General features: G+C 43.0%; 1 pseudogene across 1 annotated transcript in view; it reads left to right on the top strand.

The window, feature by feature from the left end:
* The window catches only part of LOC105531271, a 32,479-nt pseudogene extending 12,380 nt beyond the window's left edge, over positions 1-20,099 (top strand). Inside the window, exon 2 of the transcript XR_001004773.1 lies at positions 19,291-20,099. The product of XR_001004773.1 is annotated as an uncharacterized LOC105531271 (transcript). The remainder of the gene's footprint in view (positions 1-19,290) is intronic.
* The last annotated feature ends 1,471 nt before the right edge of the window (positions 20,100-21,570 follow it).

Below are 21,570 nucleotides of genomic sequence, written 5' to 3'. Positions count from 1 at the left end.
GGGACCTCCTGTTTGTTGCCCACAGGACTGAGCTGCTTGGATTTGCATCATTCCTCTGAACATGCCTTGGGGTTTATTACGATCTCACCAATTATTCCCATGAAACGAGGAGAACCCGCACTCCAAGCACAACAGTACGAGTGTTCGCTAACTGTGGACTCTGCACTCCCTCATGAAACCAAGAGTGTTTCTTCTTCCGTTTCCCTTCCTTTCCATTTTAAGGACCATTTCTCTAAGGCAGACTTTCCCGTCAGGACCCTCCCCGCCTTGTGTCTCTTTTGAAGCTCCTGAAAGGTCCGAGCTTTATTAGAAAATAAAGTTCTGATTTTCTCCAGAAAACTGGTTCAGCAGAAACCAAGACACTGCCAACAGCCCTCCGGCGTCCTGCCAACCGGGCTGTTAGAGTCTTTATGTGGGTAGGTACAAGTTGCCTCGCTTAGCTTCGAAACTTATTTTTGCCCTCTTCTCTGGCTTCTAAAATGCTGGATCCAGGGGCCTGGAGAGTTGGTTTTGTCTCTGGTTATTGTTTAGTGGCACACAAGGTACTGACTGAAAACAAGGGCTTTTTTGTACATCCCTTGTACCCACATGAACTCTTGGGGAGGTCAGTGATGGTTGGAAGTCCCTGCTGGCACCGTCTCTGCTGTAGTGTTGGGGGAATGCGTTAGTCGTAGCCCATTTTTCTGGGCTAATCCATCCCTTAATGACTTAAGTTGACATTTATTGAATTATAGTGTATGAGTTAGCTAGTGCTGCTGTAACAAAGTACCACAAACTGGTGGGCTTGAAGACTCGTAGTGTTGTATGGTCTCAGCTCTGGAGACCAGCTGTCTGAGATCAAGGTGTCAGCAGGGCTGGTTCCTTCCAAGGGTTGTGAAGAAAAATTGGTCCTGTGCTGCTCTCCTGGCTCCTAGAGGTTTGCTGGTAATCTGTGGCTTTCCTTGGTTTATAGATAGAGCCTCTGTCTCTACCAGCATCTTCATGTGGTTTTCTTGCTGTGCAAGTATGTGTCTCTGTATTTTCCCCTTTCATAAGGACATGGTCATACTTGATTAGGGCCTGCTCTACTGACTTCATTGCAACTTGATCATTTGCAAAGAAAAAAACTTTGCAAAAAAAAACTTTCCAAATAAGTTCATATTCACAGGTACCAGGGATTAGAACTTCATCTTTTTTAGTGTGTGGAGGAGGGGAGATGTAGTTCAACACAACTGTATAACAACTCCCATTGTTTTATTTTAACAAACCATTTGAAAAATGTGCTATTGACTGTTGCTGTGACTTCTAGCTGTATAACTCATTTCACCAGTTTTCTGCTCTTGTTCTTTTGGAGCATAATGTAGTCTGGGACATTTTCCCAGTAAGTGGAGGAGACCAGAACTCTTAAATCACATGTATGTGTACTTGGAATTAGAACTGAAGTATGGGTGGCCATATGAGATGAGAAATCTCAGCTGTATTAATCTAGTGAACTACAGGAGTGAGCGGTTTTTTTTTTGTTGTTGTTGTTTTTGAGTTATTTTTCTTCACCATCCCTCTCCCACCACCATTTCCCAGTGGATCAGTAGTGGGAGAGTGCGAGTTTGAAGCTACCAGGAGCACCTCCCAACCAATCCTGCTGCATTTTTTTTTTTTTTTTTTTTTTTTTTGAGACAGAGTCTTGCTCTGTCACCCAGGCTGGAGTGCAGTGACGCGATCTCGGCTCACTGCAAGCTCCGCCTCCCGGGTTCATGTCATTCTCCTGTCTCAGCCTCCCAAGTAGCTGGGACTACAGGCGCCCACCACCGTGCCTGGCCAAGTTTTTGTATTTTTAGTAGAGACAGAGTTTCACCGTGTTAGCCAGGATGGTCTCGATCTCCTGACCTCATGATCCTCCCGCCTCGGCCTCCCAAAGTGCTGGGATTACAGGTGTGAACCACTGCGCCCAGCCTCCTGCTGCATTTCTAATGTTCATGTTCATTCTGGCAAATGTCTGTTCTTTAGATGGATTAGTCCATGTTGAAAAACTGTCTTCACTATTATCCTAGCGTTTTGCTCAGTCTTCAAGAAGTTATGTCAAGGAATATCACTAATCATTTAAGAAATGCAAATCAAAATCACAGTGAGATACCAGCTCACACTTACTAGGATGGCTACTATTTAAAAACAAACAAACAAACCAGGCAAAAACAAGTACTGATGAGGATATGGAGAAGTTGGTACCCTGTGCACTGTTGGGCAGAATGTAAGATGGTGCAACTGCTGTAGAAAATTTTATGGCAGTTCCTCAAGAAATTTAAAATAGAGTTGCTGTATGATCCAGCAATCCTCCTTTGGGGGCATGCCCAGATTGAAAGCAGGATCTTGTAGAGATAATTGCACACCCATGTTCATAGCAGTACTGTTCACGCTAGCCAGGAGGTAGAGGGATCCTAAACATCCATCTTCGGATAAACGGAGAAGCAGAGTGTGCTATATACGTGCAAAACTGTGTATATTATTCAGTCTTAAAAAGGAAGGAAATCCTGCCATATGCCACAACATAGATGAACCTTGAGAACATTATGCTAAGTGAAATAAGCCAATTACAAAAAGAAAAATACTATATGATTCTACTAATACGAGGGACATAAATAGAAACAAAGTAGAATGGTGTTTGCTGTGGGAAGGCAGAAATGGGGGCTGTTTAATGGGTACAGATTTGTTTTGCCAGATGAAAAAATTGGGAGATCTTCTTCACAATGTGAATATACCTAGCACTACTGACTGTGCACTTAAAAATGGCTAAAATGGGCTGGGCGCAGTGGCTTATGCCTGTAATGCCAGCACTTTGGAATGTCTAGGTGGGTGGATCACCTGAGGTCAGGAGTTCGAGACTAGCCTGACCAACATGGTGAAACCCTGTCTCTACTAAAAATACAAAAAATTAGCGGGGCGTGGTGGCGGGCATCCGTAATCCCAACTACTGGGGAGGCTGAAGCAGGAGAATCGCTTGACCCCAGGAGGTGGAGGTTGCTGTGAGCCAAGATAGTGCCATTGCACTTCAGCCAGGGCAACAAGAGTGAAAATCTGTCTCAAAAGAATAAAAAGAAAAAAGAAAAATGGCTAAAATGGTAAACCCCATGTTATGTGTTTTTTAAAATCACAATTAAAAAACAATGCCACAGAGCAGCAATGTGATTTGGAAACTAGTTACATTAGCCCCAGCTGATTGAAGTCAAAAATTCAAGTTTCCTTAGCATTGATCGCCTCATTTGGTGCTTATCTTCTGTTTGTATAGTATATTGTTAGTTACCATGTTGTGGATCTTGCCTCCCAGATCCATCAGACCCTTTAAGGCTGTAACTGGCTTCTCTGGGATTTCCCCAGTTGCCTGTGTGTTTCCTGCACATACCAAGAGTAAAAAGTTAATGGAACTTCTTTTTTGTTCATTGATCCACTTATGGGATCTTCTGCAAATTACCTAATTCTAAGGATGGGTTCACCTCGTATTGCATGATTTGCTTGGTTTCTAGGCTATCTAATGATTGAAAACGCATTGCAAAGATATGCAATGTTAAAATGATACCGAAGTTACTAAAGGTATTAGATGTTCTTTATTTTCGAGCAGTTGCTATATGCACTGACCAGTTGAGTAATAAGATTCTCACAACCTCAGAAACAGGAATTTGTAATTCTTTTTAACAATACAAGATGACAGAATCTTTTAATATTTGTATAAAACTTACCTTTGAGCAAGCAAACCAAGTAGCATCTCCCTGCTGCTCTTGACATACAGATCCTGCAATTAAATATTGTTTTTTGAATAACATATGACATTCCAAGCAGAGAGCTGCTAAGACGTAGCATGTGGACCTTGCTCTAATTAATTCCTTGCTAGTGACACATTTTCTATTTACCCTTCTACCCACATTTTCCCCTCGTTTGCAAAGATTCATCTAACGGTGAACATGAAGATAGAACACATCAAGAATGGTGTTTGTGCTGCTGTGTTGTAGCATTCAGAAACTTGCAGTGAGGGATTTTTTTTGCAAGAAATTTAAGTTGTGTTTTAATAAAAGGGTAGCATTTGGGTAAATTTCCCCATTATGAAACCTTTCTTATTTATATTTTATTTACAACATGAGGCCTCTGAGCAACAGTGTAAAATATTATTAACTGTTTTAACAGTGACAGGACATATATACATTAATAATAATCTCAGATTTCTTTCTTTTTTTCCTTTTTTTTTTTGTTTTTGGAGACAGGGTCTCTCTGTTGCCCAGGCTAGAGCAAGTACAGTGGTGCAGTCATGGCTCACTGCAGCCTCAACTACCTGGGCTCAAGCAGTCCTCCCACCCCAGCCTCCTGTTTAGCTGGGACCACAGGCAGTCTCCACCAGCTAATTTTTAGATGATGATGATTTATATACTTTCTTTCTTCTTTTTTTTTTTTTTTTTTTTTTAAGAAAGATGGTGTCTTGCTTTGTCAAGCTTCAGTATATGTTTTTTTAGCGGATAAGGGTTACACAGCATCGCATATAATAAAAACTAGAAAGGTAATGTCAGCAACCCTGGTGGAAAGCCATGGGGCTTGCAGTATCTCACTTGAGTTACTACGGCTCATTTATCTCTACTGTATTGGCTGTTATGGGTTAAGAATATGAAATAAAAATAAAAGGAAGACAGTACACAGATTTATTGTATGAGTGTTGAAGAAATACTCAGAAAGCAAGCATTGTTTAAAATCCAAGTTGTGATGGTATAATGACATTTCCTAGGGCAGGCAGCCTGATGGTCACTGGTCATGCCTGCTACCGCAGGATAAATGAGCCATTGCCTGTCACTTGCTTTAGAGAAGTGGGCACTCCCCTCCCCTTACCCACTCACCCAAGAGAGACTTATTTGGGCATTATTGAAAAAAATTTGTCGTTGTCCATGAGCCCGTTACAGGTGATTTTAATAATTACATGTTAACATTACAACATTGAGTATAAGAGGTTTTATCATCTTTGAACACATTATAGGCTTTAGTGAGAACCAGAGAAACATATTTGGTCTTTCACAGAAATTAACCCTAAACCCTTCGAGTTCCGTACTATTCACCCCAGTGCAATCTATGTTTATTGTAGCAAATTGAGAAAATGCATAAATGGTTAAAGAAAAAAAAACCTCTATCATTCAACCAAACAAAAGCATTGATGATTTAGCTTATGTTCTTGCAGTTGTTTTCTTTTATCTATGTTCTCAATTAAGAACCTGTGGATTGTAAGCAATAGTAAATGACTCTGGTTAATGTCAGCAGAGAAGTGGGCTTGTTGTGAGGTCCCTGGGCAGCTCACCATGGTCAAAGAGTGTGGACATGAATTACTGTGAGCTAGGCAATCACCTCATTTGTCTTTTTCTGCTTTTTTTTTTTTTTTTAATAAAACCAGAATATATTATACATGGTGCGTCTTCCTCACTTTCTGTGCCTTGGGAAACACTGCTGTGATGGGCATAATGAGTCTCAAGGAGGAAGGATCTACAGGTAAAGGAGATGCATGCAGAAACAGCCTCTAGTTTGTCAGTAAGCCATGCAATAAGCAGGTGTATTAGTCTGTTCTCATGCTGATAATAAAGACGTATCAGAGACTGGGTAATTTATAAAGGAAAGAGGTTTAATGGACTCACAGGCTGAGGAGGCCTCACAATCAAGGCAGAAAGTGAAGGAGGAGCAAAGGTACGTCTTACATGGCGGCAGACAAGAGAAAGTGTGCAGGGGAATTGCCTTTTGTAAAACCATCAGATCTCTGAGACTTATTTACTACCATGAGAACAGTATGGGGGGAACTGTCCCCCCATGATTCAGTTATCTCCACTTAGCCCTGTCCTTGACACATGGGAATTATTACAGTTCAAGGTGAAATTTGAGTGGGGACACAGCCAAATCATATCAGCAGGGAATGGTTTAGCAGTTTACCATGACAAGCCTGGGCGCAAGATAACCCCGAGATACTGCTTCGGCCGAGCTGATATTGGGACAGAGGACACAGAAAATAAATTCTTAAGCTCTGGAGCTAGGGAGAATAGAGGACGGCCAAAAAAAAAAAAAAAAAACAATACTCTGGACGAGCTTAGTGGCAGTCAAGGAAAGCAGAAGCAGTCAAGCAGTTTACAGGGCAGTGCATACTTTCCATGTAGATACTGTGTTGTCATTCCTTTCTATTTTATATTTTATGTTTTATTTTACTTTAGTTGAGACAGAGGCTCGCTCTGCTGCCCAGGCTGGAGTGCAGTGGCACAATCTTGGCTCACTGCAACCTCCGCCTTCTGGGACCCAGTGATTCTACTGTCTCAGCCTTGAGAGTAGTTGGTATTGCTGGTGCCTGCCACCACGCCTGGCTAATTTTTTGTATTTTTAGTAGAGACAGGGTTCCATCTTGTTGGCCAAGCTGTTCTTGAACTCCTGACTTAAGGTGATCCGTCTGCCTCGGCCTCCCAAAGTGCTGGGATTACAGGCGTGAGCCACCGCGCCTGGCCTCATTTCTGTTTTGGAGTTCAGATTTATAAAGGGACTGGAGTACTTTTTTTTCCTCATAGAGAATAAAATATCCTCTTTAAAATTTGCCCTTTTGCTTTATTTTTATTTTATTTTATTATATTTTATTTTGTTTTTTGGAGATGGAGTTTTGCCCTTGTGGCCCAGGCGGAAGTGCAGTGGTACAATCTCGGCTCACTGCAACCTCTGCCTTCCGGCTTCAAGTGATTTTCCTGCCTCGGCCTCCCAAGTAGCTGGGATTACAGGTACTCACCACCACGCCCAGCTAATTTTTTTGTATTTTTAGTAAAGATGGGGTTTCGCCATGTTAGCCAGGCTGATCTTGAACTCCTGACCTCAGGCGATCGGCCTGCCTCGGCCTCCCAAAGTGCTGGGATTACAGGCGTGAGCCACTGCGCCTGGCTTTTTTTTTTTTTTTTTTTTTTTTTGCTTAACTAATGAATCTTTAGGGGCCTGTTATTTTTCCTTCACTTAGTCTCACTTTACCACCATCTAAACTACAGTTTGGTATATAGTCACTTCAGATTTTATTTACTTTTATTTTGAAGGAGAACTGCTGGAATTTGTAGGAAAAGATTTCTGTCGAAGTAGTTTTCAGATTTTCATGCTGGGAGGGTAGATTTCATAAATGGGCACCAATGTGCCTAATTAATAATGTATACAAAGATCATCTCCTTACAGATCCCAGGCATGCCTCATCTTACTGCTCTTTGCTTTATTTGCCTTTGCAGATACTGCGTTTTTCACAAGTTGCAGGTTGGTGGCAACCCTGCATTTCGCAGGTCTATTGGCTGCATTTTTCCAACAGCATGTGCTTATTTCATGTCTCTGTGTCAGCATTTTTTAGCAATAAAGTATTTTTAAGGTATGCACATTGTTTTTAAAGACATGCTATTGCACACTTACTAGACTAAGTACACTGTAAACATAATCTTTATATGCACTGGGAAACCAAAAAATTTGTGTGACTAATTTTATTGCAATGATTGTTTTATTGCGGTGGTCTGGAACCGAACTTGTAGTCATCTCCAAGGTATGCCTAGACATCTGTTCTGAGAAAACTACACTTTGAAACTTCATACTGAGAGTGAATGGTGATTTCAATACTATTGTCTGATTTTTGCCAGAAATCAGTCTCTAATGGGTTCCCTATTGACAGATCAAGTGAGGACCCCGTGAAGGCCTTTCACGGTATCTGTTGTCATTTAGGAGGCTCAGAGGTTCAAGGGCCTCTGTCTGCTGGCTGGTGTGTTCTTCTGGGCCCCAGGCCTGCAGGCTTTGTGGCTGTGAGGGAGGACATAAGCGAGCACTTGCCTGGGTGTAACCATCCAGCTCAGTGGGTAGGTTTTTCCAAGGCATGGGTGGTTGACGGCTTGGCAGAGCATCTCATCCAGACCATCTCACTTTTTCCCTTTATATAGAATTCTTTGTTAAAACAAAGGTGTTGTCTAATGTTGAGGGAGTGGTGTTAATAAATAACACCTTCTTCCTCTCTTGAGTTTAGAACTAATTAAGAAAGAGGCATGATATCCATGGCTAGTCACAGTGTCTACCTTCCTGTTACTGATGAAAGCTGGACTTTAATGCCTGCCAGCCGGGCTGGTAACTATGACCTGGGTTAGACAGTCAGTCCTGGTGTGCAGACTGGGCAGCCACAGGCTCCCCCACCGTGAGAACTCTCCAGAAGGCGTGCTCTTGATGAGCAGGTAGAAGTTACAGGAGAAGGGAAAGAACTGAGCCAAGAAGTCCCAGCTCCTTCCTCCAAATACACTCATTAGATAGACAAGCCCCAGGGTGCGTCCGGGAGGGTTCCCCAGCTGAAGCTCGCGCACGGGTACCATGAAGAGGAAATTGTGTTTAAATGTTATTACAAGTCCTCGAAGGTTCTATGCATGTGAAGAAGTTTGAATTCTCGAGGGAAACTGAAAAGCTCTGGAAATCACGTACTGCTCGATTCGATTCAGAAGGTTTGAGTTCCTAGGAAGCATTTTCACTTCCTTTCAAACTTCAAAATTGTGGTCCAAGGAATGACACGGGATTCTGACTTTTTATGACCCATGCTAACTGATGTGGTGGCTTCTGCCAGTGGAGAAGGCTTGGATTTTCCCCCTGAAAGAGTGCCCTGCTCATCTCGCAAAGGTTCAGGCTGTCGGGTCCATTCTGCAAGGACTCGCTTCATGTGTTTCCTTTACAAGTCAGAAATGGAAAAAAAGAGGAAATTACCATCCCACATCTTTTCTTGATGTGTATGAATGTGTCTGCCTCCAACCCTGAGGATTTCTTCCTCAATAAGGAAAAAGTTGACATTTGCCACCAAGTCATTACGCTTCTAAGCTTCCATTTTATTTCATCAGGACTGAGCATCCACATTCGGGCTGAGTCCTGCAGTTTTACCCGCTGTGCAGGTCAGCGGTTTCTTCAAGGACTCTGGCCCGGGCTTGCTGGCATCCTCAGACTGTCTGGATGTTACCCCGTGGCTTCCTCTCACCTCGCCTTCATTCTCGTTCCTTGTTCTTAGATGGATGGGAGGTTCAGTTGTTGGAAACTACCAGTTAGACTAAGAAAGCTGGACTTCTTTCATATTCCTTAAGGCAAGTAGGGTGTAAGTAAGTGGCCTGTTGGCTGGTCTCAAACATTAGAGAGCATTAGGTTCATTAATAATATTCTGACTTTTTCTTATCTAAGCCAGTTTACTGATAAATAAATCATCTGCTGAAATTAATCTCAAATATTTTAAAATGCTCAAAGAACATATTGCTTCAGCTTCATTAAATACTTGTCTAAACACCTGGAAAAAAATTTCCACCTCTACTTCGCAAGACTTTGTGTAGTGAAACCTGATTGAGTGATAGTGTGTTAGTTGTTATGGAAATAATGTGGAAAATTCACAAGCAGAGTGTTTGTTCCATAAAATTAAACCTGAAATATGTTTACTTGCTCTTAAGTTGGAAGTATTGACAAGCAGGAAACAGAGAAAGAAATGAATGTATGGACAAGCAGCTGAAGAGGAAGCTCAGAGATTCTGTAGTATTTCTTTGGCTGTCTGTCTAAATATGACCAACAGCCTCCATTCTGAGAAAGCCAATTAAGCTGACAGGTGCCACCAAGCCCATCTTTCCACATAGGACCAAAAGACTCTGAAACACTCCCAACTTCTCCACTTTTCTTTAATATTCTCTTAAGAACACTGGATTTTGTAATAATGCCTTTTAAGCCAGGAGTTAGTAACAACTTTTAATTCCAATGATATCAATCAAAATAAGTTTTATAGATTGTATTTTTATATCAATCAAAATACAAAATAAATTTATATTTTATATAATATCTTTATAGAGGATAAACATAGCTAACTAGATTTCTTCCCATATCCCTCATTAAGTAATAAAAAGTATGTAGGTTGGGTCTCTCCTGACCTTGGTGGCAGTGACAGTGCGGGGAGATTTTGATGTCTGAGTCCATGTGTGTGTACCCCACTGTCTGGCTTCTTTGGTGGCTGTGGCATAGTTGCGTGGCATTTTCACACCCCTGAACACCTCCATCAGTTTTACAGAGAACTTAGTGTGATCCTTCCCAGGCGATACCCCCAGAGCCATATTGGAGTCACATAAGTTTCCTTGCAATGCCCAAGGCTGTGGGCCCTAGGGAATTGAGGGTAATATTCTAACACAGATCAAAAGTTTCAAAAAAGCCACAAGTGACTTGAAGGCACTGAGAAGAAATTCTAAAGTGATTTATGTCTGATGTCATGCATAGAATTCCATTATGCCTGATGTTTCAAATATAAAGAAATCTCCTGGGGAGGTGGTAAAAGGAGCTAAACAGGTACTAGAGACAGGGGGAAACTGCCTCTCTCTACAGCGGAGTGACGCCTGGGTGTGGGACACTCCAGGGAGGAACAGAACATTTGGCGATAGCCTAGAGTCGGTGGGATGTCATAAAACTTACCATCTTAATCATTTTTAAGTATACATTTCACTAGTGTTAATAAGTATATTCACATTGCTATGCATCAGAGCTCCAGAGCGCTTTCCTTTTGCAAAACTGAAACTCTAGACACAGTAAACAACCCCCATTTCCCCGTCCCCCAGCCCCTGCCAATCATCTAGGCTCATTTTATACACTGCTTTATTCTATATAATTCATAAACCATACAGTTCACCTCTCTTTCTTTTTTTCCTGAGATGGAGTTTCGCTCTTGTCACCCAGGGTGGAGTGCAATGGTGCGATCTCGGCTCATGGCAACCTCCGCCTCCTGGGTTCAAGCGATTCCCCTGCCTCAGCCTCCAGAGTAGCTGGGATTACAGGCATGCACCACTACGCCCAGCTAATTTTTGTATTTTTAGTAGAGATGGGGTTTTTCCTTGTTTGTCAGGCTGGTCTCGAACTCCCGACCTCAGGTGATCCGCCCACCTCAGCCTTTCAAAACTTGTATAATTGGAATCATGCAATATGTGACCTTTTTGTGACTGGCTTCTTTTCTAGGCCCATTTTTAGAACAAAGAGGGACGAACCTTTGTTTCACCATAAATAACCCTCATCACATGGCATTTTTTTTCTTCAAAAATCTTTATTTGTAGCCAGGAAAAAGTGATTTTGTGAAGATATGGAGCTTTCCATCTAAGCAGCACCTGTATGAAAACTTAAGAAAAAGAACTATGCTTCCAAACACGATTTAATTAAAACCATATAGGGCCATAAATCTAGTAATATGATACTTGCTGAGAGCCTTCCTTAGCTGTGGCAGAAAATGCACAGCTGTTGCCAACATCTCCTATGTGCATTTCTAAAATAATGCAGTTGGCCATTGAACAACACAGGTTTGAACTTCTCAAGTCCAATGATATGCAGAGTTTTATAAATATATTGGAAAATTTTTTGGAGGTATGTGACAGTTTGAAAAAACAGACAACCTCATAGCCAAGAAATAAAAAAATTAAAGTGAGGTATGTCATGAATATATAAAATACATGTTGATAGTCTATTTTATCATTTACTACCATAAAATGAACACAGATCTATTATAAAAAGTTAAAATTTGCCAGGTGTGGTGGCTCACGCCTGTAATGCCAGTACTTTGGGAAGCCAATGCAGGCGGATCATGAGGTCAGGAGTTTGAGACCAGCCTGGCCAACATGGTAAAACCTATCTCTACTAAAAATACAAAAATAAATTAGCCAGGTGTGGTGGCACGCACCTGTAATCCCAGCTACTCCGGAGACTGAGGCAGAAGAATTGCTTAAACCCAGGAGGTGGAGGGTGCCGTGAGCCAAGATTGTGCCACTGCACTCCAGCCTGGGCAACAGAGCGAGACTCTGTCTCGGGGAAAAAAAGAAAAAGTTAAAATTTAGGCGGGTGGCTCACACCTGTAATCCTAGCATTTCGGGAGGCTGAGGCAGGTGGATCACTTGAAGTCAGGAGTTCAAGACCAGCCTGACCAACATGGCGAAAATCCATCTCTACTAAAAATACAAGATTTGCCGGGCGTGGTGGCAGGTACCTGTAATCCCAGCTACTTGGGAGGCTGAGGTAGGAGAAGTTGCTTAAACCTGGGATGCGGAAGTTGTGGTGAGCTGAGGTCATGTCATTGCACTCCAGCCTGGGCAACAAGATCGAAACTCTGTCTCAAAAAAAAAAAAAGTTAAAATTTATTAAAACTTACACAAACACTGATGGACTGTATGTGGCAGATTGCAATTGAGAGAAATGTAAACAAATGTAAAGATGCAGCATTAAATCATGACTGCATGAAATTAACTGTAGTAATACTGTACTACTGTCCCCGTCTCATAGCCATTTCCCGCTGCTGTTGAGATGAACTCAAGTGTTACTATCTGCTTCAAATGTGGATCATCTCCGCCATGAGCAGTTCATCTCCAGTAAATTGCTTATCTCAGTAAAAAGTGATCACTTGTGGTTCTTGCGTATTTTTCATCACATTTAGTGCAATACTGTAAACTTTGAATGACACCGTGGGACCTGTATGAAGTGGCACCATTGATTCTGGAAATGCTTTCAAGAAGCAGAGAAAAGTCATGTCATTACAGGAAGAAGTTGAATTGCTTGCTACGTAGCTAGATTGAGGACTGCAGCTGTAGTCGCCCACCATTTCAAGATAAATGAATCTAGCATAAGGACCTTTTTTTTTTTTTTTTTTTTAAAGAAAGAAAAATTAGTGAAGTGGTTGCTATGGCTACATCAGCAGGTATGAAAACCTTGCGCTTTTTGCGAAATGCTATTTTATCTTGTATTGAAAATGCAGCTTTTATGTGAGTGCAGGCTTGCTCTAAGAAAGTCATACCTATAGACTCTAATATGATTTGGGGAAAGTGACATCTTAAGGCAAAAGGAAGGTGAAGGATCTAAAGCTGGAGAATATAATGCCAGCAAAGGGATGGTTTGATAATTATAGAAAAAGGTTTGACCTAAAAAATGTTAAGATGACAGGAGAAGCAGCTTCTCCCGACCAGGAGGCAGTAGATGAGTTCCCAGATGCCATCAAGAAAATCATCAAGGAGAAAGGATATCTATGAAACAGGTTTTCATGCAGATGTCTCTGCTACCCCTGAGACAGCAAGACCAACCCCTCCTCTTCCTCCTCAGCCCACTCGAGGTGACGCTGATGGGGATGAACCCTTATGATGATCCACTTCCACTTAGTAAATAGATTTTCTTAATAACATTTTCTTGTCTGTAGCTTTTTTGTAAGAACACAGTAGTAATACACATACAAATTATGTGTTAATCGACTATTAGTCCGTTCTCATGCTGCTAATAAAGACATGCCTGAGACTGGGTAATTTATTAAAAAAAGAGGTTTATTGGATTCACAGTTCCACATGGGTGGGGAGGCCTCGCAATCATGGCAGAAGGCAAAGGAAGAGAAAGGCATGTCTTACATGGCGGCAGGCAAAGAGAGAGTGTGCAGGGAAACTCCCCGTTATAAAACTGTCCGATCTCCTGAGACTGATTCACTATCATGAGAACAGTATAGGAAAGACCTGCCCGGATGATTCAGTTACCATCCACCAGGTCCCTCCCAGGACATGTGGGAATTATGGGAACTACAAGATGAGATTTGAGTGGGGACACAGCCAAACCATATCATCAACTGTCTATGTTACTGATAAGGTCAGCAGTAGGCTATGAGTAGTCAAGTTTTGGGGGAGTCAAACGTTCTACTTGGATTTTTGACTGTGGAGGGGGTCTGTGCCCCGACCCCCACATTGTTCAAGGGCCATCTGTACTGGAGGTAGCAAAGTAACTAACCTACTTAGCATGCATTACCTTTGTTGTTTTAGAGAAAAACCCAACTTCCTGCCTGGGAAAGACTGATTAGTGGTATGGATGGGGTCTTACCTATTAATACTCACAGGGAATTGGACTTCTTCATGGGTTAATATATCTACCGACTATTTTCAGCATATTTTTGAAGATTTATGGCAGCTGTGGGAAAATAACACCAGCATTCAGTCCATTGAACACTTAAGATACTTACTGTAGGGAGAAAGCAGCCCCAAGGGAACAAGTGCCGGTTTACGCAGGTGTCTCGGATTAGGCTCTCTGCCCTGGACCGGCCCTGGTTGTGTTTTCTCTCCCCCATCCCATCATAAAAACTGAGCCCACATCCGGGTTCAGCCACGGCCCTCAGGGCAAACACTGGCTCCACTGCCCCTTTATTGCTTGCTTGCAATTGGAGCTCTTTGGGCCCGAGTTTCCTTACTTTTTTGCTTGATCAGCAGTGCGTTGACAAAAATGTTGTTTATATTTTATCCAGCATTTTTAGCTGTTTCATATGATTTCTATACTGTGGAATCATTTTAAGTGGTGTGAGGGGCGGAGGGGGAGAGAGACATGGCTGGAGCTGAAGAACCGATCTCCAGCAAGAGTGGGGCTGAGGTCCGGGTTAGGCAGGGCTGTTACAGACTCCGGCAGGCCTCAGGCAGGGTGGCGGGCACCAAGTGGCCTGAGGGCAGTGGGCAGAGGTAGCCCCTCAGGTTTCTGGCTAGGCCCCTGAGTGGTGGGTGGCATTGGTTAGTGAAGGGCTGCTCCCGGAGGAGATAAGGGGGGAAGGGGTGCTCAGGTGAGACTTCTGGGGAGCAGGTGACTCTCTGGCTCCAAGCGGGGAGTCCCACCTGCGCTTGCCGATGGGGCTGCTGGTCTGGACTGTGCTAGAGAGAGAAAGGGCTACTGTTTGCCTCCTAGCAGGTGAAGGAAGAGGGGCCCAAAGACAGTTGGACAAGTAACTTCATCAGGAAGACGGCCTCCTGTCTTCCCCAGAGAGCGAGAGTGAAGTGAGCAGGTGACGTCTATGGTGATCCTTCCACAAGGAGGGAAGGAGGCAGGAGGGGAGGCGGCTTTAGCTCCCTTTTCTTTTAGCCCTGTGGACTGGAGGGGCCTTGATCATCTCTTCCACCCTTGCACGGGGTCACCCTTGGTCAGGGAAGCCTGTGGCCAGTGGCTGGGGCCTTGTGCTGCTTAAAGCATGAATTATTAGCACCACTGATTTAAGGGTAGACGCACGTTTTTCAGGGCTTGCTTTTTGAAAAGGAACATGCGATGACGAACGAATAATTAGATCTGAGGCCTTGGAAGGGTCGGCGCGTGCTGGCCTCGAAACTCAAGTTGCTTTGGCCTTGGTGGTAGTCTTGCCTGCGTGGTGATGGTGACGGCTGCAGTGGCCTTCCTAGGCAGGAAAGGAGGATGCGGCACTGCTCCCAGTTTATTGAAACCTGACTTTGTTCCCTGCTGGCAGCTGTTCTGAGAGAAGAAGGGAGGTGCAGGGCACTGGGGGGCAGGCAAAGAGAGAAGGACGGTTGCATTCTATGGCAAGTTCACAACATTATGAGAAACTGTATCAGCTCCTTTGTTAGTGGATGGTCTGGGGCTTTGGGTAGAAAAAGAAAACATCGGAGCTGAGATGAAAAGGAAAAGAAATCCTCTGACCAGGAAGACTGGAGTCTGGAGAGGTGGTCCGCCTGCGGACGTCATCTCACCGGTCGGGAGAGCATGAGAATTTCAGTGATCTCAACACAAGATCACCATACTGACAAATAGCACCCGAGGGAGTGGGTTGGTTTTATGTCGTGTTCTAGTGCGTTTTCATCGTGAACATCTTAGCATGGCAAGGCCTCAGGGAAGGGCTTTCGGGGAACGACAGAACCAAGAGGCTTTAGTAGAACCCGGAAACCCGGCATTCCTTTAAAATCAGGCATTGAGCTTTGCCTTTGACTTCCTGCAAGTTACAAGATATGAAGCTGCTGTTTGAGATCCACAGCAGAACTCTGGTGGGTGACTCAGGGGAAGGAAGGCAGAAGGCAGAATCCCTGCCCTAGCAAAGATTCTAACCCAGCACGTGCACACAGCAGTCGAAGAACAGAGTGTGGACAGTGGGCAAACATAAGGGACTGTCGTATGGGGTGAGTGAAATTCGTAAGTGCCAAGGGATGCAAAAACTGGCCCTGGGAAGAGTCAGGAATGAGGTGGTTTCTGCCAGAGGTGAAGTCTAAGTGGAGTTTTCAAGAAGGCTGTGGGTGCGGCGGGCATAGTTCCAGGGTCCTTGGGGTGCTGCTGGCAGGATGAGCCTGAGAGCTTCTGGGGAGGTGGACGGCATGTGCCGGGGGTCCAGAAGCTTTTGAGAAGCACCTCCAGGGGAGTGTGGGGTATTTTGATGGGCAAGGCCCTTACATACCGCATGTTGCACATGAGGGGATGGACTCCACAAAGCGCACATGGAAGAGACCACCTCTCTGCAGGGACGTGTCCTGCACATCTGGACTAGAATGCAAGTTTCTCTTTTTAGAAAAATGGGGCCAGCCATGGTGGCTCGTGCCTGTAATCCCAGCACTTTGGGAGGCCTAGGCAGGAGGATCTCATGAGACTAGGAGCTGAAGACCAGCCTGGGCAATATAGCGAGGCTTTGTCTCTACAAAAAACTTTAAAAACTGGCCAGGTGCGGTGGCTCATTCCTGTAACCCTAGCACTTTGAGAGGCTGAGGCAGGTGGATCACCTGAGGTCATCAGGGGTTCAAGGCCAGCATGGCCAACGTGGTGAAACCCCATCTCTACTAAAAATACAAAAATTAGCTGAGTGTGGTGGCGCATGCCTGTAATCCCAGCTACTCGGGAGGCTGAGGCAGGAGAATCATTTGAACCCAGGAGGTGGAGGTTTCAGTGAGCCAAGATTGTGCCACTACACTCCAGCCTGGGCGACAGAGTGAGACTCTATCTAAAAAACAGCAACAACAACAAAAACAAAAATTTAAAAACTTAAAAAATTAACCAGGCACAGTGGTGTGTGCCTGTAGTTCCAGCTACTCGTGGAGGCTGGGGCGGGAGGATCGTTTGAGCCTGGGAGGTCCATGAACAGGTCTTCTCCTGTACAGCTTGTTTATTTCTCTATTTTGTGTGACAGATGTAGCAATGCGTCTTGCATTGACAGGCTCTGCTTGCAGTCGTTTTGTATTAAACACAGCCTATTTTTGGATGGGCCACCCTGAAAGCGTTGTTTCAGATCTATTAAAGAAACATACTGCTATGAATGCTCTTAGTGTGCTCCGCCTCCCTCGAGGCCATAGGGACGGTTAGTGTTTACTACCTTATGGAAACTGTTTTTCTCCATGCTTTTGTCTCGAATAGCACTAAACATTCATTAGCTAAATAGGAAACTTATTTCAGAGGGGATTGTTTTTCATCCTAAAGAGGATTTTTAAAAATTTGAGGCCAGGTGCAGTGGCTTATGCCTGTAATCCCAGCGCTTTGGGAGGCCAAAGTGGGAAGATCTCATATGGCCAAGAGTTCCACACCAGCCGGGGCAACACAGTGAGACCTCCGTCTCTACAAAGAACATTTAAAAGTTAGCCACACGTGGTGCTGTGCGCCAGCTACTTAGAAGGCTGAGATGGGAGGATTGCTTGAGCCAAGGAGGTTGATGCTGCAGTGAGCTCAGATTGTGTCACTCCTTTCCGGCCTGGGCAACAGAGCAAGACCCTATCTCAAAAAAAAAAAAAAAAAATCTGGACTTACCTTAATATAAAATTTTGAAAGATGTAAGGCTATAGAAAAGCATAATAAAAAATGATTCAAGAATATTTTGTAATACATGAAAGCTTTTGAAAGGCTAATTTTATCTTTAGTTGTATAAATGTATTTTGGAAGAAAGTAAGATTTTAATATGTGTATCTACATTGTCTTTCACTAATAAGTCAGAGCTTCAACATCTGTCTTCAGAGTGCATTTTCTATGGGAAGAACTTAGGTTGTAGGCATTTAGCTCAGAGAAAGTGGAAAAGGTACTTTCACTGCTCACTTTTCGCTGTTTCTGCCCCAAGACCTACTGTTCATTCTCCAGACGTGCTGTATTTTATGTCAAAAGGTTTTACTGTTTCCGGGAAGAACTGTGTGGTTCATTTTCCCCGGGCTTATAATCAGTAAGTAGTGATTTTCTGTTCAGTGTTACTTAGTGTGATACTGTAAAATCAAATTAACAATAAGGTGCCTCAACTCCATAAAAAATTAATAATATTGGTCAGATGTTGATTCCGAAACTAAGATTTGGGCTTTGGTTTTGAATTGTTAATTTGTTCATTCATTTTAACATTTCCTTTGACTATCTCAGATATACCAAAGCGCGGTGCATTGTGGAATGTGTGCCAGCCTCAATGCATGTAGCTCTGTAGGACAGAAAGTCAGTTATGAAGAGAGACTTCTTTTTCTTCTGTGTCCTGTTGATTAAGAAGAATCTGTATGGCCGGGCGCGGTGGCTGACACCTGTAATCCCAGCACTTTGGGAGGCTGAGGCGGGTGGATCACAAGGTTAGGAGTTCAAGACCAACTTGGCCAAGATGGTGAAACCCCATCTCTACTAAAAATACAAAAAAAAAATTAGCTGGGCGTGGTGGTGCATGCCTGTAATCTCAGCTACTTGGGAGGCTGAGGCAGAGAACTGCGTGAACCCGGGAGGCAGAGGTTGCAGTGAGTCGACATCGCGCCACTGCACTCCAGCTTGGGCAGCAGAGAGAGATTCCATCTCAAAAAAAAAAAAAAAAAAATCTGTATAACTTGTATTGCCCTTTCAGATAATTAATCACCCTTTTTTCCAGCAGGGTGAAGGATTGCAGTATTGACTATCAGTTATTTTGTAACAAAAACTGGACCTAAAGTTCAATTCACTGTTGACTTTTTCAAGAGGAGTATTAAATTTTTACTCCCTGCCATACAGGTGGAATTTCAGTGTAACTTTAAGCCAAATTCTGTAAAATACACGAAACTCATAGTGCTATTACAAAATAATTACAAAAGAAGCAAATTCTCTCCCCCGAGCATCTTATTTCCAGATTTTTTTTTTCCTAAGCAATCTCTTGAAAGGGAATATCATTGAGCAGATTCCTCTGGGACCATTTGAACTTCATTAAAATTTCAGAGAGGCCTTTTCAATGAGAATGTATTCATGTCGGCACTAGAGAGTTGAACAGAATTGGGTACAATGAATGATGAAAATACAGTCCACTCCATTCCTAGCTGATTGCCATTTTGGTTTTCCCAGCAAACATCCTTTCTAACCCACATCCTATCTTTATTGAGGTATATCTGGTATATAAAAAACTGTACATAACTGATTTTACAATTTGGTGAGTTTGAATATAAGTATAGGCTGGTGTTACCATCACCCAGTCAAGGTAATAAGCACATCCATCACCTCCAAAACTTTGCTGTATCCCTTTATTGTTATTGTTTTTTAAAAAACAACAAAAAGTACCCTTTCAAGGGAGTAGCATTTGCTCTCCTCTCTTCCCAGACACTGTCCTCATCCTCCTTCCTCAAAGCTACCGGCTCCTCCTGGACGAGTTGTGGGCACTGAGATGCCCCGTGAAGCCCAAGCACCATTCGTGTATCATTGAGAAGTTTGGAGAGGACAGAATTTTCACTCGTCTTACAGGCTCTATTTCTTCCACAAACTGGGCTGGAAGTAGAAGCTTAGCGGTCACAGTCACTGAAGAGCTTCTTCATCTTTTTTGAGTCAGGACTTAAAGTCCTGTTTCACTGTTTCATTCAAAGAAAATGATTTGCAATGGCCAGAGTTAAATTAAAAGGTGACATTAACACATTTCAGTGCCCAGTAAGTGATTTTTCTGCTGAGAAGTAGATAGAGATGTGCTCTCAGATACGTGAAGCCGCATACAGAGGGGCCCACCCCCTAAATAGGTCTCCAGGAGGCTTGGTTTGATCTACTAAATTTGGTGCCTCTTAAAGGGAAGCAATACAGCTTTTCCGCTGTGGGTTATTTGCCACTAGGGGAAGATTCATTTCTATTCCAGCCATAAATTAGACCAAAGAGAGGGATTTGGTTTATTGCTAGTACAGAAGTTAAAAACCGTCTCCCTTTCCCAAGTGGTCTCTTAATTAGATTCATTAGTTTTTAAATGTTAATTGGAATTGCTGAAGTTTAATTCCTGAAAGGGTTTAGATTTGAAAAGGAATACCTCCTTTACCATATTACTGTGTTCTGAGAAATCTACAGTAATTTTTGTGTAACTTTTTTATTCAAAGAATGGATCGTTAATTGTAAAGCCATTTAGAAAGGCAAGTAAAGTCAGAGATCTACTTCAATTCATGTTTGTCTTACCAACTTATTGATGAGCATTTTGTGAGATGTTTATGTGAGAACAGTTAATTTTAATGAGAAAATAGATTTTCAGCTCCCATATTCAGTGTTTTATGTGACAAAATCATATACTGCAGCAACTAAGTAGTATGAAGTGAGTACTTTAATTGAAATAGACAATTAGAGTGACACAGAAGGCATTTTCTACTTGTGTAAACACAAAGCTTAATTTTTAAAAAGCCTCCCCCAGTTTTCCTTCCTAAAGGAAGTGGATGATCAAGCCTGAGCTAGATAGAATAACAGATGTGTGTTTCATTATGAATGCAAGAGGAATCTTTTTGGGTTAATAGAACTTTTCTTTAGAAGAAGAACTTGTTTTGTGTTACAAAGGTATTATTACATGGTTGCAGTAACAATTTCAAGCGGCACTGAAAATGCAGAAATGTATCCCATTCTTCTTAGGATTTTTGAGATAAATTCTTTTTTTTATTTGGAGATGGAGTCTCTCTCTGTCACCCACGCTGGAGTGCAGTGGTGCGATCTTGGTTCACTGCGACCTCCGCCTCCCAGGTTCAAGCAATACTCTTGCCTCAGCCTCCCGAGTAGCTAGGACTACAGACACACCCTGCCATGCCGCCACGCCCAGGCAACTTTTTGTATTTTAGTAGAGACGGGGTTTCACCATGTTGCCCAGGCTGGTCTTGAACTCATGAGCTCAGGCAATCCACCTGCCTCTGCCTCCCAAAGTGTTGGGATTACAGGCGTGAGCCACGGCGCCCGGCCGGGATAAATTCTTAATTCTCACCTGTAGATCAGCAAAATAAGCTTAGTCTTCTGATTCTTGTAACTTTAAAAAAAAAAAAAAGTAAGAGTCTATAGTTTTTTTTCTAGGAAACATGGTTGTCAGTTTTCATTGTTATATTCTCAAAATAAGTTGTGTGTGTGTGCTTGCTTGTGTGCATGTGTGTTTGTGTGTGAGTGGTGTGTGTGTGTGTGTGTTTACATACTATACTCCCTCCTTCTCCTCTGGGGATAATTTAAAAAGCTCAAAGTTCTTAGTCCTGGATACTGAAACAATGCTGTAATGGAGACATTTAGAAAAGTTTAATTTAACCAGGTACTTACACTACAAACAGACAGAATGACATCACTAAGCACACAGCACGTTAGTGAATAGTGGCTTTGTCAGAGCTTTCTACCCAGAGCCCTGAAATGGAACATTGTTAATTAGCTTAAAAAATCCAGCTGTCCTTGAGCCCATGGATTCTGTCTGTGCACTTCCTGCATACATGTTTCTACACAGAACTGATGGAACTCCTGTGTTTAAGAAGGTAGCTGTTCCTTGGCCGGGCGCAGTGGCTCACGGCTGTAATCCCAGCACTTTGGGAGGCCAAGGTGAATGGATCACCTGAGGTCAGGGATTCAAGACCCAGCCTGGCCAACATGGTGAAACCATGTCTCTACTAAAAATAC

The sequence above is a fragment of the Mandrillus leucophaeus genome, unplaced genomic scaffold (assembly GCF_000951045.1).
Source record: "Mandrillus leucophaeus isolate KB7577 unplaced genomic scaffold, Mleu.le_1.0 Scaffold879, whole genome shotgun sequence".
Lineage (NCBI taxonomy): Eukaryota > Metazoa > Chordata > Mammalia > Primates > Cercopithecidae > Mandrillus > Mandrillus leucophaeus.
The sequence above is the reverse complement of the archived record's forward strand: the minus strand, read 5'-3'. Positions and strand labels throughout refer to the sequence as shown.